The following is a 16,851-nucleotide window of genomic DNA, read 5'->3' as shown; positions in this document are numbered from 1 at the left end:
GACTGGTATAACACCTCAAAATTAAACATATTAATATTTCTGCGGTAAAAAATATTGATATTAACACTAAGTGGAATAAATAAAAATTTAAAATAGCCTTAAATCTGTACAGGCCGGAGTCCTTTAGATTTCATAATTAGAGAAGGGATTGTGGATGTGAACCAAAAAAGTTAGCAATAGCTACCTCTGAGTTCTAAACTATAAGCAATTATAACTTTTGAAATTCAACTTTACCTTCAGTCCACAAGTATATAATGAGTTCTAACTATATACTGGACACTGTTTTAGGTATGGCTTTTATAGTGAAATTTTTGCAATAAGTAAGAATTCTTCTTAAAATTAGGGAAAAATTATAGTCAGTATAAAAAAAAAATGAAAAGAGAAACTCAAAGTCACATATACTGGAAAATAACTTGAAATTATTTTAATGAATAAAACAATTTTTGCATATCAGGCTTTTGTAATAGCTGTTTTTCTCAAGAGTAAAGTATCTTCTTCTAAGAAAACTGTTGACTTGCTTAAAATCAAGCAGGAAGGGAGTAACTGGCCCTGTGGTCAAATGTAGCCAATCCACCCCTGGAGGCTGACTACAAATTCCCAGTTTGATGGTACAGTAGTTGAAATCCAAAAGACACTAGACCAGCAATGACCACACAGGTCTAGAGGCACAGTCTCAGTGGAGCAGCTTCATCTTTGGAATATGTCACACACAAAAAATAAGGGTCCAAAAATCTTATTATTCAATACATATTTACATATCAATTGTCCTTGAAGAGCTCTTCTTTAGAGGTTACCTAATTTTATGTGGGTTTTTTGGTAGGGATTTGCATGCATATTTTATTAAAATGTACAATTATTCTTACAACTTTATTTAATGTCATTATCTGAATAATTTCTGGGTATGCCAGGTTTTCTGGACAAATATTCTCTGGTTTACCTTGACAAATACCAGTTCCTTAGCTTTTCAGAATATCTGTTTTCAGACTTGTGCAAATAAATATGGAAATTAATTTTCAGTATCTTTGACCATGAAGAATGGTTAAGTGCCTCTCCTGGTAGAAACAGTGACTTTCTTTTATTTCCAAGTCCTTTTGATTACTTTTAGAGCTGTAAGGTTTGTTTTTTTTTTTAATACAATTTTTAAAGGTCACTTTCCATTTACAGTTACTACAAAATATTGGCCATATTCCCCATGTTGTACAATACATTCTTGAGCCTATTTACACCCAATAGATTGTACTCCCACCTTTATCCTGCCCCCACCCACCCACTGGTAACCACTAGTTTGTTCTCTATCTCTGAGTCTGCTTCTTTTTTGTTATATTCACTAGTTTGTTATATTTTTTAGATTCCACATATATGTGAATCATACAGTATTTATCTTTCTCTGACTTCTTTCACTTAACATAATGCCTTCCAAGTCCATCCATGTTGCTGAAAATGGCAAAATTTCATTTTTTTATGGCTGAGTGGTATTCCATTGTATGTGTGTGTATATATATATAAAACACATCTTTATCCACTCATCTGTTGATGAACACTTAGGTTGCTTCCATATCTCGGCAATTTTAAATAATGCTGCTATTAACACTGGGGTGCATATATATTTTCAAATTAGTGTTTTTGGTTTTTTTTCAGATATATACCCAGGAGTGGAATTGCTGGGTCATAGGGTAATTATAGTCTTAGTTTTTTGAGAAACCTCCATATTGCTTTTCACAGTGGCTGCAACAATTTACACTCCCATTAACAGTGTACAAGGGTACCCTTTTCCCCACATTCTTGCCAACATGTGTTATTTGTGTTCTTTTTGATTGTAGCCATTCTGATGGGTGTGAGGTAATATCTCACTGTGGTTTTGATTTGCCTTTCCCAGATGATTAGAGATGTTAAGAATATTATGTCTCTGTATTTTGGGTCCATTAGACACACTTTTGTGTAAATATAAAACACGAAGTAGATAATTCTCCCAAAAAAGATAAAAAAGCAGAAGAATTGTTCTCTTCACTGACAGTCTGTTTTCTTTTTCCTTCTTTACAAAACAGAGAATCAGGTTGTAATATATAGTTTGAAAAATAGGTTTTTCCTTTCCCTGAAGGAGCATGAGTTTATTCAAGCAGAGTCAGGTAGTTTATAAAACTATGAACTTAATATAAAAAAGACAAAGTATGAAACTCTTCCCAGTCTAATTTGATTTAAGGATCCTGATACCCTTTTTCTTGAGAGGACAGAACATCAAAAATATGAAATGGTGCACCTAGTAGCATGGTGCATAAATAGCTCAAACTGAAAGCATAACAATATGCTCTCCATTTATTACTGCAGAACCTATAAATAAGCATAATGAAAATCATGACACATTATTACATTATTCTGTATTGCCTCTATTCATTAAAAAAAAAGGATGAGTGCATTTAAAATAAGTTCACATGTCAAATGACATGCAAGGCCTTGCAACTGAGATAATGCTGAAAGGAATATTTGTAAAGGGCAGATGCATGGTCTTATATGGCTTATCAAGATTACGATAGAAGTATGAGAAATCCGAGTAGTAATTGCTTCACACCAAAGTGGTGGTAGCATAGTATCTAAAACTTTTACATCATTCACCTGCACCATGTGTGTTCTAATATTATGGTCAATAAACAAACAAACAAACAAACAAACAAAAAAAAACATTAAAAAGCTTTAGAGAAAAGTTTCCCTGTCAATGAGCCCTTAAATGGATTCTTTTTTCAGTTTCCATGTTAATTTAACATACTAGATTATTTTAACAGTGCTGGCTTGTAAATAAGGAAGAGCCGAATCCTATTAATGGAACTATGCTGCCAAAATAATCAGCTTCATACTTAACAAGTTTCCAAGTATTTGGAAAAGCTGTGAAATGGGATTATAAGGTTAAGCTGTGTACATCTGGCTCATCACTATATAAACATTTCAGAAATCTGATCTCATAGGCTGAAGAAACACCCATCTAATCATGATTCTTTTCCAAGTTACATGGACTTCAGTGAGCAGAGCAGTACACAAACGCTGACAAGAAATCATGATCAATTTGCATAATGTATTTCTCCTGTTAGGCATATAATTTTGTCATATATCACCCTTCTGAGTGAAGACATAAGAAATATTTTAGGAGGGTCCTGTGGTATCATACTTATGTTGGTGAAAGGGGTTGGGGAGTGCCAAATTTTTGAAATTAAGAATAATCACCTGTAATACTAAATACTGCTTTTTTTCTTATGTCATGGTAAGTAATTTTCATGTAATTGGATGTTGTAACTATAAACGTAGTGTAATATAGATCCAGAGAATAATTAATGAGAAGCAGGAGTTCGGGAATAAAACAGCAGTAAAAAGTTCGCCAGTCCTTCTAGTTAATAGAAACCTTAAATTGAACGTTAGTTGCTTTAACCAGATTCAGGATTAAATAACTATGCTGATGCTTTGTCAAATACACACCAGCCCATTAAGCCTGATTTTATTTTTTGAAATTTTGTTCAAAAAGATAATTAGGTTAAAAATGTACTGAATATGGTTCTATCAAATTAACTTCAAATGTCCAACTTGAAAACATTAGGCTTTGGAACTGTGATCCAAAATGGCAGCTAAAGGTCAATGAATCAAATTTCCAATTACATTTCCTGGGAGCAGATAGGTGTAATAAAACCTAATGATTGAATTTTAAATGCTTTCATGCACCTTTTATCTGTTTCCCAACATGTTGATTCTACCTTAATGCTCTAACAAGATAGGTTTATTACAATTAACCAACTGAAATAATATCTCCTTTTTCCAATTATTTATATCATATTACCTGGGGATATTGAATTAGAGCTCCTTTCCTTCTCCAACCCCTAGTGCCTTTCCATCACCATCCCACGCTTTCACCAAACAAAACCCAAACTATAATATCATTAAATAACAGATGTGTCCTTGGAGATTTAATTTCTCTAGTTAAACGATGAGTATTTAAATAAAGCTGAAGTTCACTGAGGCTTAATGGAAAATTTCAAATGAAAATAATTTTAATTAATTTGTTGATGAAGTTTAACTATAGATTTCCCTTCCTTATGTTATGAACTGATATGTTAGTCTATTTCTCTGACCTGCATAGGCATAAATATATGAAGAAGATTTATCCAGAAGTAAAAAACTAAGCATTCTATTTTCGGGAGTGGCAGATGGAGGATACTTTCTCTACTCTATCTCAATAGAGAACACTCTTGCCTGAAGAACAAAAAGAGGGAGTCATGTACAGAGGTTTATTTTATTGTTTTTACACAAAAAAGAACATCAATAATTTACTTCTTAAAATATATACTCAAGTCTAGATTAAGGGAAATCCAAGAAGCTTTTTAGTTTTAACTAAATAAATATGTTTCTTGTCTATTAAATGCATTTTAATAATGTTAAACATAATACTATCAATCCAACCCATCTGAAATCGAACCCACCCCATATAGCTCCACTATGTAAAATAACTATATAATCTCAAGTCCAAATGTGCATGTAGTCAAGCTCTCCGTATCCTCAGGTTACACATCCTCAGATTCAACCAATCTCAGACAGAAAGTATTTGGGGAAAAAAAAAATTCCAGAAAGTTCCAAAGAGCAAAACTTTAATTTGCTGCAAGCTGGCAACTATTTACCTAGCATTTACATTGTATTTAGAACTATTTACATAGCATTTACATTGCATTTGGTATTGTGAGTAATCTAGAGATAATTTAAAGTATATGTGAGGATGTGTGTAGGTTATATGCAAATACTATGCCATTTTACATAAGGGACTTGAGCATCTTTGGATTTTGGAATCCACGGAGGTCCTAGGACATATCCCCCACAGATACTGAGGGAAAACTCTATAGTTAAATATTAATCTGGTGATAAATACCACCATGGTCTCATCAACCTATATATCTACATTCTTTTAAAATATTTAAGCTATATACTACTGTGCAAGGTTCTTAAGGTATCCCTGTAAAAATAAATTTTCTGAATAGATATCACAGAAAACAGACCAGAGGGCAAAGATAGGAAGAAAAGAATTAGAACAGGTCAGTATAAGACATAAATAATAATTCCTTTCCATCTGCTTCACTCAAATTATGTGTTTTGATGATACTTTTCAGCTATATAAACAACTTTTGAAAACTTTAAGCAGATGATACATGTGTTTAGATTATACGGTTTTATGTGAAGACTAAACCCATGAAAACTAGTATATCTGCAAAACATTCACATTCTACGAACATTATCTGGAAGCCACCTTTCCAGAAGATTTGTCAGCTGTATTCTTTTTCTAAAAAAAAAAAAACAAAAACAAACAAAAAAAACACATGTATGATAGTTCATGAACAAGCACATTCTGAGAAAGAATTAAAATTCAGACAGATTATGAAGTATTACAGGTCCAGCTTCTGATCCACTATGTCTAAAAGAATATCTTCCCCAGATACACAGGCCTCTTGTAGTGCCATGAAACCAAGACCCACCCTGGTTTTCCTTCTGGAGAGAGCAGCTCTGACTGCTGATGGGCTTTCTTTCCCCAAAATGCCAAATATTCCAGGTTGAATTTACAGATGAACTTGAACTATAATGTTTAGATAATTGTGGATATATATGTCTCCATTGAGAACTTGTTATTTGTAGGCTAATCTTACATAATATTTGACACTATTAGTTTAATCTTTCCAAAAGTTCTTCTCTTCTTTATAAATGATAATTGACAATGAATCCTAAACTTCTTAAATTTATATTTCTATGCTCCTTTCTATTGTTTTTTTTTTTCCCCATCATTTTGAATCTCAGCTATTCTGGCAAATGAGGATAATTAAATTTTGAATATGGTTTGAAAGCTCATTTTGCTTGAAGCCTTTATTCTACCAAGCCTCCTTATTATTTGACTTGAATTTTGCTATCAAAATTTAAAATTCAGATAAATAGTAATTAAGTCCTATAATAGCTTAAAAGTAGTAAAGTATTTCAATTAAGAGCTCTTTAAATTATTTCATTACTTATTCTTGAATTAATGATTATGGATTGAACAACTTCTCAGGTTGTGAATGTATTTTAAATAACAATACTGAAATGGGAAAATACTGTTTACATGAACATGTAGTTTATGTTTCCCCAAAATGTGCACTAAAATTTCATATTACCTACGCAAGATAGATTCTGAAATTTCAAGAAAAGTTTTGTAAGTTGAGTTTGTATTATTACATACATTTGATAACTGCCCATGGTGATTTTCTTTTCCCATCATCAAATGGCAAATTTCTGGTACAAAAGTGATTAAATCATAAAATATACAAATAAATTTATTTGTCAACAAATACAAATAAATGTAATCAAAATTACTATTTATGATTTATCTATAATTTCATTAAAAATTCATATAAAAAATAAGTGTATATTTTATGAAGTCTCTATAAATATAATTATCTTAAAATTAATTAAAACAGAAAAAAGGATCACATTAGTTTCTTAATTTACTAGAGCTGTGTGATTTTCAAAGCCTTAATGTAACACCTGAATTGCATAGTTTCAATATTTTATTAACCATACCAAGGAACAGAACAAAGATGAAAGATACTCTCTTACCAACACTATTTCTCTTGATACAATGTAAATATATTTATGGATATATATATGGATTTACATATATACACATAAATATAAACACACTCTGCAAAGATTTATGTTCATAATTGTGAACCTTGATCACTTGTTTTTTTCCATGAATTGGTAATATTATCAATAGAAATGTATAGGAATTTTCATTGTAGTTATTAAAAAGGTAACAACTATAAATAAAAATTATCAAATAGGCCACCTTCAAATAAATTATTTAGCAACAGATCCTTATTTCAGCATGTTTCTGTATGTAATATCTTAGGTTTGACCTTAGTAATTTCTAATTCTGAATCCAAGCTCCGGCTTATATCTGATCAGTGATCACAAGACATTACAAATAGTTCATATTTTAAGTGCCCACTATGCAATAGAAACCATGCTAGGTTCTCTCAACTATAACGACAAGCAAGGTGGATGTGGTCACTGTCCTCAAGCATTCTCCTATCTAGACCGCTTTGTGACAAATTAACTTTACTAATAAAGAGTTACAACACTGACCCAGAGGTTTAAAACTGTTCAGACTTAATAACATTATTTTGTGTGTAGATCAATTAGATCTTTATTAAGAATAGGGACGCAGATGTAAAGAACGGACGTGTGGACACAGCAGGGGGAAGGGAGGGTGGAATGAATTGGGAGATTGGGATTGACATATATACACTACCATGTGTAAAACAGATAGCTAGTGGGAACCTGCTGTATAGCGCAGGGAGCTCAGGTTGGTGCTCTGTGGTGACCTAGATGGGTGGGATGATGGGGGGAGGGAGGTTCAAGAGGGAGGAGATATATATATACATATAGCTGATTCACTTTGTTGTACAGCAGAAACTAACAGCATTATAAAGCAACTATACCCCAATTTAAAAAAAAAAAAAAGGATAGAGTTAACATATCACAATCAAAAGAAGGAATGAATGGAAATTGATAGAATGTTAAATCTCGTTAGCCATTCAGCCTCAATATATTTTTATTGTGGCTCCTTAAAATTCTTATGCATTAAGTAGCTTTAGGATCAAGCACAGAATTAAAATACTTCCATCCACTTCTGTTGACTAGATACTATTTTATAGTTCAAAAGAGTGCACTTTTCTTTTTGCCTGCTAGTCTAAGTCCTGCTTTCTCAACACTGTCAAATGGTCCTACTACCATTTACTTCAAACTTAACCAGACAACAGAGGAGTGCAATGGAAAATATTATCTACTCCTTTGCTGAGACGTTACATGTCAACTTTTCACCTAAGGCAAAATTTAATGGCTGACTTGTGGATCTTCATTTCTAGAGATTTACTATGGAAACACTGACATAACCTTTAACCAGAGCAAACAGAGCCACTCTAAATAAGCAGGCAACACCAAACCTAAAACTGCACGAGGAACAGAAAGATCCTGGCAGGAATTAATCTGCCATTTTCACACATCTGCCCAAGCATTGTAATTGCAAAAATTTACTCTAAGACTGCTGAGACTCATAATAATTATGTTTCTTTTTTTTAAATAGAAATAGCCACAGGTGGTAACAAATAGCGTTTTGAGATAGGGAACTGGGCATGCATTCTAACCCAAATAACTATGTAATTGCCTTAATTATAAAAAAAAAAAAATCATGGAAAGTCTATTGCTCAAAATCAGAAAAAAAATGTTTCAAATGTATTTCCTGTCATTTAGTTTCTCTCAACTTAGCCATTTTGCTTCATTTGTTGGTATTGGCACATCTGATATCAGGGCCACACTGCAGAGTAAGCTTTTGTCAATAACCCTTATCTTGCCTGTGAGTGGGATTTGTTTAGTAGGATAGTTCTCTTATTTCCTGCCTTATTATTATCCAGGAATAAATAGTAGCTTTCCTAGAAGTTCAGGATCTGGAAATGTAGCTAATAATTACTATCCGTGCATCTGCCAACACTAAAAGTGCAAGGTTATAAACTATTTTTTCAATATATGTGTTGTATTAAAATATTTCCTATTTTTCATACAATATCTACTCTCAGTCATCCTGTGTCTTTATCTACATTTAGGTTCATGCATTAGCACCAACATATTTTCATAGTTCCTAAAATTACAAATGCATTCCATGCATATACCATGCCAAGTAAGAGTCAACTGTATCTCCAAAATTTCTCATTAATCAGAAATTTCTGATTTAATCAATGAAGATTAAAATAAGAGAGTAAAGGTTGGCTTAAAATAAAAAGAAAAAAACAATTCATTAATGTTACACAAGGTTATGCAAAGCTAAAATAATAATAAAAATAAAGAAATCAAGTGTCTTGCCTTCAAACTATGTGAAGGCAAGTTTGCATGTAATCTTTAATTCTGTCTTAATGGGAATGCTAGTAATGATAGATGGTTGATTTCTCTTTCATTTTGCATGACTTATAACTCCTCTTATTCACATTCTTAATGCAATAAGTTAATTTGGATAAACTATTTTAAAATAGAGGCAAAACTGCCAAAGCAAAATAGAGAGAATTTTGTGCCTCAAGAAGACACGGTAATAGAATTCACCAATATTTAGATAATCCTCTGGGCTTTTGCTGATAGAACTATTGAAATCAAAGCAAATTATTTTTCAAATTTCAAAATTTCAGAAAACTTTTGTGCCTCATATTTATATAAAGATGTATCACTAAGCAATTATCAAGTTTGAAATGGAAAATATCCCCTTTTAAAGTTAAGTCCTGTTTTTCCAAATACTAAAGGATAACATTTTTTCCTAGTAAGTTTTGCTAAGATTTTAAACATATTATTTCTCAAGCATTCTAACTTCTTACTGTTACCTCATCTACTGAAATGGGGACATCAGTAAAAGCGCATTTTGGTCACTTTACACTGTGGTTAGATAATCCTTCTCATGGTAATTATAGGTGAATTGCCTTTATAAATATCAGCTCTGCATATGCAATTGCTCTGGTGTTGTGGAAAAATAGCAAAAGTCTACCAAATATTCAGTCCTAAAATAATCTCAGTATATTCTGGTAAAATAGTCTGTGGTAAATGAAATGAAGAGCTTTCAGCAAAGGTATTTATATTGGGGTCTGTGAAGAGAAAAGGAATTAATATATCTTGAGAGTGAAAACTATAACTTTAGTTTTCAAAACTGATACAAGTGTTCGTACTGCAAATAAATAAAAATTTAAGAATTTTTCTAAGACATTGATTGTCTAAAATTGGATTATAAACATAAAAAAAAAAAGAAATTTTGACCCCGTGAACATGTCTGCCTACAATAAAATATTTGTTGTGTTTCTGCATCATAAAAGAAAGATATCAAAATTTAGGATATATGTATATATTTCAATTTGAGTTTTATTGAATTGGAGGACATAAAAATTCTGGGTATAAGTACAACCCAATCATTGCTTAGCAATGATTATTAAGGATTCAGGTAGAAATATTGTAAAGAAGTATACCAATTGATGACTTATGCTTAAATTACATTTTTTAAAAGTTACCACTAAATGAAGCTGAAGAAAACATACCTAAGCACCACAGTTGTTGGAAAGAAATTAGTTGAGTCACCTAAGTTAAATCTGTTATTTAAACATATATATGCCATCAAAATAGCATTAGAAAATTTGAGAACATAAAGTCATTATCTACATTAAGTATTAATATAATTTACAAACATGTATCTAGTGTTTCTTAAAAACAGTATATATCTACAAAACAATTATGAATATATAGCTTTGAAAACTTGAAATAGACTTTTAATGCTCACACTTTCATATTTTACAAAGGCTGCTTTTAGCTGATAAAGGAAGTAAACAAGAAACTGTCCTTTAAATGATCCCTTTAATGTGTGCCACTAATTAAAAACCAATCAAAAACATCACAAGTCTAAAAAACAATAAATATTGTTTGGACAGGGTGTATTCTACCAAACAGAGGCTTACAAAGATGATAGTCATCTTTACTTTGTCCATTTTTCATTCAATACAAATATGGTTTATGACCATTTCATTGAATAGAAACATAAAGAAAATAACTCAAGTCTTTAAATATTTCAGAATGTCTGAAATAAAATGCATTTCTAATACCATTAAATTATTTTAATATATTCCATTCCCCTAATCAGACCAAAGTCTATTTATGTAGATTAGTTACATCTAAAGTCTAATTTATCCAACCTGTATTTATCCTTTGATCACAAAGCTTGTTAACTTAAATGGTCTTTTATTGTTATGATTCGTTTTCCCATAATTATGCTGTTTAACTGCCTTATTTTTTGAATAAATATATGCAAACGTGCCAATCATATTTAGTACATTTATGCTAGATGCTCAATGAACTGTAAGAGTCATTTCACTACAATAAAGCTCCCTGGAATATATCCGGGGCAGAGCCTACAAATACCAGTAATCAGAATGTCACTAGGACCAGAACAAATAGAAGTGTGTCACATGTATATCAATAGATTTTCTCAAACACTGTCTGAAACCAATTTTACAGTCTCTCACTGGAAGACCATGGGGCACACAAGTGAAAAATGCCACCTACACTGCCGCAACTTTTCATTTGTATTTTGTTACATTTTTTTTTTTTGCTTTACCTTAAAAAATATTGTATTTATACCTCTGTAGTAGCAAGGAGGTGAGAGCAGGCTTCTGCTTAGTCACTGTAGGGAATGTTGATGTCATTAAGGACTCCTTTATTATAGATACTTTATTTCAGGAGACCGAAGGATAGCAATATATCACCATCAAAGCTACTGGTGAAAGCTATGACTAACTGTAAAATACTGTGTGCCACTGAAGGGAATTCTTGTCAGCGTCTCCTCTGCTAAAATAGGTTGACAATAGATAAGTGTAGGTCTGATGAAGATTTAAAAGTGTTTTGTAGGTGGGTGGCAGAAGTCACACTATCTTCAAATTGATAGGCAAAATGACCTTGACACTATTCTCAAATATACAGTCATTGATTGAAGGAATTCAATAGAAAAAAAAAACCCAAAAACTTTCCCTAATGGCTTTACTAAAATATGGCTTTAAGATAATGCCCTGTGGGATTTCTTAAACAGAAGCATCACTGAAGGGAATACATTCTGGAGCAATGACTAATATCATAATTAGTAGGTGCATTTGTAAGAATTGAGTGTATTGCAAGACTTCTCAGCATAGGGGTGTTAAGCTTCACTTCCAGACTGGCATGAGCTCAGTTCTAGTGGCTTCACCTTCGTCCTGTTGTTTCATCATCAGACTCCTGGCATATATTCTCACAGTGCCTCCAGCCATCTCACCATCCTCACCAAAGAATCAGAAACTTGCATGAAATTTTTTTTCTCTTAATCTACATAAACTCCAACCTATTGTCCACTGAAGATCAGGTGTTCCTTAATTGCTCTGGAATAACTAGCTCTACTTTAAGGAACTTCAAAATGTTTGAAGCTTTAAAACAGTGAGTCATCAAGTTTTAAAATATTTTCAAAGAAAAATAAAGGTTTGAGTTCATCCTTAATAAAAGAAGAACTACCTTTGAACTAAAAATGTATAAAAATGGGCTAATATTTGTGCTTGAGTATTTATGTGCATTATACTGAAAATATAAAGACATATACATACGTATACACATATGTTAATTTTGCCAGGAAGTTTGATTCCTCACATTTTCATAAATATGGGCAGAGATGACCTTCACTGCAGTAAATGCATGTAAACCTTTATTAATCTTAAAAATTTTTTAATACTTTCTTAACTTACATCTTTTATAGATATATTTTACTGCATTATATTGCACAAGGAGCAATAACAGTGTAAAATTTGAAACCTGACAATGGTACTGAAACATGATAAAGTACAAACACTGTATTTTTCAACAATATTAAATATTTATCTGGAGATTTTTAAGGTGTTTCTCTTTTAAAATATGCATATTTCTTAGTTCTTTAAGGGATGATATTTGGGATTATTTTAAGAATAATTCATTTATTTTAACCTCATATGTAAATGTGTATCTGTGTACCATGAAACAGTGAATAATATGCATTATAATATCAACTTTATAAAGAAAAGTTTCTAGAAAATATGTTTTTATTTTATTTTATTTTTTGGGTGTGGCTTGATCGATATAGTTACAGGCAATAGATAATGTTTTAGAACATGTACATTTTTTTTCTTGACTAAAAAATATGTTCAAGAAGTTGAGATAGGAATTTTAGGGCATACCTTTCTATGATCTGATATTTTTCATGATCGCACACAGCCTTAAATAACGTGATGAGGCCAAGAATAAAATTTCAAAGTCATCCGTGCAGATTTCTATATGACAATATTTATTGATATTATAAAATTCAGTCATAGAATTCAAGTAAAATTATAGAACTCACTAAAAGACCTTAAGTAAAATTAAAAATCATCTTACTCTTACATTTTTAAAAGACTGATAAAGATGTAAGGATAAGACTGTAAGGATGATAAAGTACTACCTAGCTAACTAATATTTTGAGAATTGTATTGAAAACTAAAAACTAATCGGTAAAGAAGTTAATACCTCATGAGTAGTTAGATCAACTAATATTAAAAATGAGATTCTCAGGTTTCTAACTCATAGAGTAAAAAAGTTATGCATTTTGTGTTTTCATATTATTATAAAATAGAGAAATGCACAGAGATTTACATTGCAGCTGAGATTTTCATGGGTGCACACAAAACTAAGAATAAAAATAATATATTAAGAATGATTATAATAATTTGGATTTTAAACTCTTCTCCAAAGAAACTCAAACCACTTTGTTATCTTTTTAGTTAAACTTACCTCCACTTTATTTGTACTACTTTTAATATATGGTAAAACAGAAATATATGTTTTATGATTGTGTACTCATGTTAATTTGAAGTAGGAATTAATCCTATCTTTTTAAAAATTTTTTAAAAAAAGAAGAGTGGACAAGATAGTGCTGGAGGCATGCAGTAAGAAAAGGATATCCCCTTCCTTCTCAGCCCACCAAACCCCTAGATATAGAGATGTATATCAAGTTTATGTAAATAAATGCATGTAATTAATCAAACTGTGCCATATTGGAATAACACGGTAAGAACACTTTAAAATCGTAAATGAAAAAATTGTTCACACACTTTGTGTTTGTTACTGAAATCACTAACATACTAGAGTATGAATTTTTGAAGACCATGGTCTTGAAAACTCATCTGAGTCCCAAGCCAAGAATCTCTTGTATTAGAGAAGTAGGAACAAGGCAGACAATGGTTAATGTTGCTAGGAAAGACTTTCTTTCACATTTTCATTCTAAAATACTGAGTTTATTGTTTACACTATGATACTTTAGCCCTCTATTCCTCAATCTCATTTTTATATATTTGTATTGATTATAAGTATTATTATGTGTTTAATTTGCTTTTATTGAAAAGGCCATCTAGGTATATCAAAAGGATTTCCTCTTCCAGCAAAAAAAATCTAAAGTCAACCAAAATGTGAATCTTTTAAAACTGAACTGTAAAACACTGTGTAAGAATGTATTCCTTTTAAAAATTTATTTCAATAGATCTTATTCTGCTGGCTCAATATATTTTCTTCTATGACAGCATATTAAAATGACTACATTTTACGTGCTACAAAAAAAAAAAAAATCTGAAAATACAGATGTTCCAACAAAACTGGAAATTCTCCCACCAGTGAGAAGTCCCCAGCCTCCTCCCTCTTCTCAGCATGACCTTCATTGAAAACACCTGTTGAAAAGTTACCCCGGGACAAATAATTCTTGATAAACCACGATTAGAAGTTACTCGTGACAATTAGTAATGACCTCTACTTGATTTCAGATTCTCATATTAACCTATGAAATAATTCACATGGAAATTGCTCCTATGAAGAGTGCTTTTATAAATTTGGTAGTATTTGCCTTACCTATCACAAAATCTGTGTTCCTATTTTTCACAAATCACTTTTGTAGCTTTAAAATAAATAAAATATCTCATTATAACAATGCTATATTTTGATTCACACTACTGAGGATATTTTAATCACTAGTCAATTGTTTAAACACTTCACAGACTGACTTTACTTGGGCTGAGAAACTTGAAGAAAATCTGCCATAAAATACTTTCTCCTGAACCACTGTTTCTACACCAGTTTACATGACTGTTCTGTATCCATTTTCATTAAAAATACTCTTATGCCCCCAAACCTATATATCTTAATCTTAAAATTTTACACCCTGCGATTCACACAAAATCTTTTGAGAAATTTGAATTTGAGCTGTAACATGAGTCTTTTAAGTCCTAAAGTTCCTGTTTCATATCACCACTCTTTACCATTCTATCTCAAAACAATTATGATATTATTTTCATTCCATCAATAGAAATACACTGAGAATATTCTAAACAGCACCCAAGATGCTGGAAAATAAAGATAAACCAGACCTAGTAGCTGCCAGCCCAGTTGCACTGTGAATTAAAATTCTTCCTTCAGAAATATACATGAGATTAATAGTGTGTTTCCTCAGCAGGCTGTGTTAAATAAACACACACTAATAAATGCACTTGAAACAAGAATATGGGATCCCTGAACACTTTAATTTGGGCATCTCACGTCAGCACAAAGTGCAGCACACTAGTTTTAAAAAAAAGAAAGACAGCAAGGTCACTGTAGTCAGTTTACTCTGTTCTTCATAATAGGCACTGAGAAAAACCTGACACATTTAAAAGGAAATTAACATACTAGGAATTTAAAAGGCATCCCTTACAGGACAACAAAAACTCAATAGAAAAAAAAAAAAAGAGCTTCTTTTAACATTTTATATTGAGGATATTTCCAGGGCAGAAGCAATATGGGCAACTGAGCCACTATGGAAACAATTTCAAGAACTTAAACATTTTCTGTGTCTTTATGGAATGAATTAAGATTCCAGAAGAAAGGGAATAGCAAGGAAGTTTGTCTCCTTTGTTTGCTGTTTAAACTCTCTCTCTCCCTTTGTGTGTGTGTGTGTGTGTGTGAGATTTGCTTTGGCTCAAGTTTTACTGCTAATGAGAGGAATCATCATCATCCATCCCTTGGGCAATGACCAGCTTCAAGAACAGTATGGTGTAAACACTGTATAGGGACCTCTGTCCCTCAAAACCTCCTGGATACTTCTATTCAACATTGTTCCTCACTAATCTGACCAGGAATCAGGCTTGCTGAGAATTCTACTGCACAAACTTCATTTTTACTGCACCCTGAATAAGAATTCAACTCATAGTACTTGAAGTGGAAGATTAAGCATTAACCCTCTGTGATATCTTTTTAACTTTCAATGGTAAAAATATAAGAAAGGTATATAACAAATGTGTATTTATAAAATGACTGCAAAAGATCTATATATATATTTTAACATATATCCCTCTAAAGAAATTATCATAAATACCAGTTTGACACACTCATAGACTTTCATAGAAACTACAGTTTTTATGGGAGGAATATCTTGTTCAGTTTTATATAGACCTCCAAAAAATCATGATTACTGGTGTGTAGTAAACACTGTAAAAAGTGGGATTTAATACTACAGTGGATACTCTAGTATTCGGTAACGTCAAGTATGAGTCTGTTTTACAAGGACATTACCCTATTATAAGAAAATGTTCTGCTGAGTTTTAGTATTTGTTACACTTATGTTAAAAAGTATAAGATTATGAAATTGTACTACTCTGTTTTAATAATAAAAACAGTATTTGCTTTTTCAAAGCACAAAACTGTGAACAAATTATTTTCATTTGTCCCAGACTAATCTTCCTCCCAAAATGTCACTTTTAGTTAAACTCAATTTTGAATTTCAAGTATTGCTCATCCAGAGTAACTTGTAGCAACATGCATTCATAATAAGCAAAAATTACATTTTTTTCATAACACAACTCAACATGTGAAAAAAAGAAACTAGGTAGTAGCTAGACACAGCATAGTCACCTGCTGTTGTTAGAGTCTAGTGTCCATGCTGGGTCAGTTTTTTTCATATACCAATAACTTTAAATTATACTATCTAATATATATTAAATATCACTTAGATATACTGAAAATACTCAGTATGCAAACTAAATGCATCCTTGAATTCTTTTTGGCACAAGTGCCTTTAGTGCAACTTTGCATCCTGTTTTCAATAGCACAGAGTGAGTACACCCCTCTAGTGTACTCTGTTCATCCCTCAATGACTCCAAGGAAGAAGACCAGGAAAAAATCACAGGACAAAATAAATATAAACTTTTCATAGATAGATACTAGTCATTATCC

At 31.7% G+C, this 16,851-nt stretch overlaps 1 protein-coding gene across 2 annotated transcripts in view; it reads right to left on the bottom strand.

Moving 5' to 3' along the window:
* PCDH17 (protocadherin 17) overlaps positions 1-16,851 on the bottom strand; it is a 110,105-nt gene that overhangs the window by 84,150 nt on the left and 9,104 nt on the right. The gene's annotated exons all lie outside the window — the stretch shown is intronic.

Source organism: Balaenoptera borealis (genome assembly GCF_965194805.1).
Source record: "Balaenoptera borealis genome assembly, chromosome: 18".
Lineage (NCBI taxonomy): Eukaryota > Metazoa > Chordata > Mammalia > Artiodactyla > Balaenopteridae > Balaenoptera > Balaenoptera borealis.
The sequence above is the reverse complement of the archived record's forward strand: the minus strand, read 5'-3'. Positions and strand labels throughout refer to the sequence as shown.